The sequence below is a fragment of the Nestor notabilis genome, unplaced genomic scaffold (genome assembly GCF_000696875.1).
Source record: "Nestor notabilis isolate BGI_N333 unplaced genomic scaffold, ASM69687v1 Scaffold32618, whole genome shotgun sequence".
Classification (NCBI taxonomy): Eukaryota; Metazoa; Chordata; class Aves; order Psittaciformes; family Psittacidae; genus Nestor; species Nestor notabilis.
The window spans coordinates 1-3189 of record NW_009942003.1 but is presented as its reverse complement, the minus strand read 5'-3'; the positions used below and the strand labels follow the sequence as shown (position 1 = coordinate 3189).

General features: G+C 43.2%; 1 non-coding gene across 1 annotated transcript; it reads right to left on the bottom strand.

Moving 5' to 3' along the window:
• Positions 1-77: 77 nt before the first annotated feature.
• Positions 78-163, bottom strand: TRNAR-UCU. Its single transcript is given in 2 exon segments — positions 78-113; positions 127-163. It is a non-coding gene; the product is annotated as a tRNA-Arg (tRNA).
• Between the last annotated feature and the right edge of the window lie 3026 nt (positions 164-3189).

Here is a 3189-nt window from a genome sequence, read left to right as displayed (position 1 = left end):
GGTAAGAGGCGGGGGTGAAGGGTAAAAGGGCTTAAGGGGGAGAAACAGAAAAAAAGGAGAGGAGAAAAGGGAAGCCACGACTCCGCCGGGACTCGAACCCGGAACCTTTGAATCCCTTCAACCCTCTAGAAGTCCAATGCGCTATCCATTGCGCCACGGAGCCACCTGTTGGAGTGTTTGCGCACCGCCCAGAGAGCCTGCGCGCGGCGGGACGCGGGCAGAGGGGAGCCATGTTTGACCCCTCAGCGGGGAGCACTTTGTCCGTATTCCCTTTATTTATCCCTTTTATTTCGGTTTTTTTTTTTAACAGTATGAATAGGCGAGTCTTATAAACCGGGTCTGGAGGCAGCCTCTCCGTGCCGCTGTGAACGCTGCCCCCGGCGGGGCCCACAGCTTGCTGGTAGGTGCTCACCACAGGGCTGCGTCCTTTTTTCTTGTGGAAGACTGACTTTCTTTCGTATGTTCATCGGTAAATCGATACACAGTATCTGTCATCATCCCATTTGGGCGTTTTCAATATTAATCCTCGATATATAATTCTATTCCACGATTGCCTTATACTGAGGAACTGTTGCTTTGAAGATCCATGAATCTGCATAAGGGTTTATTCCTCTCTGCAAAATTTAATTCCTTCATAGGATTGAGTCTTTTTACACAGATGAAGGTGACACGTTGCTGGATTGGATAAAATGGTTTTGCTTTAACAAGTATGAACATTTCTCATATTGCAGTTATTTATAATGTGCTTTTAACAGCATTCCATTCTTGGAGTAAATGTAAACTTTTCAGGCAAAAACCCCACCTTTCACTCACAGCATCAGAGATAAGGGAACAGCAGTGCTTTGGTTCCAGAGTTATTTGGAACCAAATTAGTGTAACACTGATGATTTCCACCACTGTAGGTTCTTAGGAATAGCCTATAAAGGGGGGTGTGTGTTAAACAACAACATCTGAATTAAAGGAACCTAGCAAGCTGTGGTTGTGTTTACCACGCATGCCATGCACTGCAGCGTTTTGCTGGCTTTCCAGTGCAACACAGGACAAGGAAATACGGTTTGGGAATCTGGAAGACATAACACGGGTGACCAGTAAAACTGTGTCTATGCGGTCTCTGCTAGGCACTGCAGCAACTTCTGTGAGGCAACAGGTAGAGAAATAAGATGTGGGAATCACACCTGGGAATCAGTGACTGAGAATTTCCTTGTAAATGGAAAGAATAAAAAGGAAAATAAATTAGAGAAAGAATACTCTATTACGTGAGAATATTTTCAATGAGGGTGAAAACATTACAGTATTATTTGGGTTGTTATTCCAAATACTGTGAATGCCTATTCCTAAATCCATTAAAGAGAGCAATAACAGAACTGTATCTGTTCTAAAATCACAGTAAAACCCCCAATGGATTCAGTGAAACAAGATTTTTCCTTAAAAGCTGTAATTATGGTCTGAAACAAGTCTGTTTTCAAAGCAAAAGCAGCCATATTAGAAAACCAAGAAGACAAGAGCATGAAGCTGTTCTTTCTTTAGCCCCCCCCCCTCCCAAACTGAATGCCAAGTTCAGGTAAAGCCTATGGCTTTGTGCTCCCTGCTGGGCCAGGGGAGGAGGGGGTGCAGGGCAGCACTCTCAAATCTGAGGAACCAGGAAGCTAATCAAGTTGATGTAAAATGGAGCGATACACAATCTACCAGCCGTTGCATCAAGGGCTCAATACTTAGTGTAATGTACCAAGGTGACTTGGGTCATGAAGGCACACTGGCAGTGTGTCCCGTGATTCCAGCTAGTGTGCCTGTGGCCAGCAGTGAGCCAAAGCTCATGAGCTGGCTCATTATTAAATAGCTCCTGCAATGCTGCCCAGAAACTGGGGGGTTACTGGGAGGGTTCAGTAGTTACAGCAGGTACATCCCCCAAGGTAACAAACTCTTGTGGAGCCAGAGCATTGTAAGCACAGAATAAGAATCACTACTAGGCTGAGCAAGGTGCAGAGCAGGTCTGATTGCATTTGCAAGCTCTGCGTCCCCATGGGCTTACCACAGCTATTCTGTTACGGACAGAACTCTTCACAGTGCTCCTGATAAGGGAATGCAAAGTGGAATTTTTGAGTTCTCAAGGCCTTGCACTGCATAAAAGAAATAGAACTTGCGTTCTTAAGAACTGAGTTTATCTTCAGTATAGTTTTATGTTTATGCAACTGAAATAAACCGCTTTAAGTAAGTAAGAACCACCATTAACATCTTGTAGCTTGTGAATACCTGGGCACATTTACTGTAGGGTGAAGTGATTGTCAGTAACTTAGCAGTGTGATTTGGTAACATGGTACCTTTGAGCAGCACAGCACTAGATGACTGCACATAATGAAGAATCAGAGTCTACTGTGAGAAGACTAGTTCTGAAGGTGTTCAAGTGAACAATCCCAACACTCCCATGATCGTTGTTTCCTCTCATGTTTTCAGTTTGGTCAGTTGGTTTACACAGGTAAGTAAGGCCTGGCTGTTGGTTCTGTTTATGCAGGAGGACTGACTGGGGGAGTGCTTGGAAATTTTCTAGGGATACTTCAAATTACTCAAGTCAGTTTCCTATTTTATCCTGTAAATGTAGTCCTAAAGCAAAGTCCGCTTTTCCTTTTGCACAGCAGATGGAGCTGCTGCATGAGAAACCGGAGAGCTCCGGGTTCGTGAACTAGCGCTATGCAGTGTCTTAGGCAAAAACAACAGAGCAAATTGACCTTTGCTGGTACCTGGAACCCAACAGCCCTATGTACTGTATATCCAACTAATTTTGGTGAATTTATTTAGTGATTTTATTAAACAGGCAATTTCCAGACTTAGAGCACTTACACGGATGTTTGTTGGAATTACCATCATTTTTCTCTAAAAACCTTTATAGTAAGTACACTTGTTGAGAGCAAGAGGTCATAGAAGGCTGCAGATAAAGAGGTTGTCATGTATAGATCACCTAAATAGGATTGTTACACAATCTGTACATTTGGGATTCTTCCCTTTCTCATCCTTGAATCAGGGATTATTACAACTTTACTGCTAGAATGATTAATTCTGTGTAGCACAGCAAGAGCTGGTCGGGAAAATGTTGGGATGCACAGGGCCTGAGGATACTGAAAAGAACTCCTTCAGGGAGGGTTTCATTTGGTAGTTTGCAATTTAATTTATTTTTATTATTATTATTATTAATAT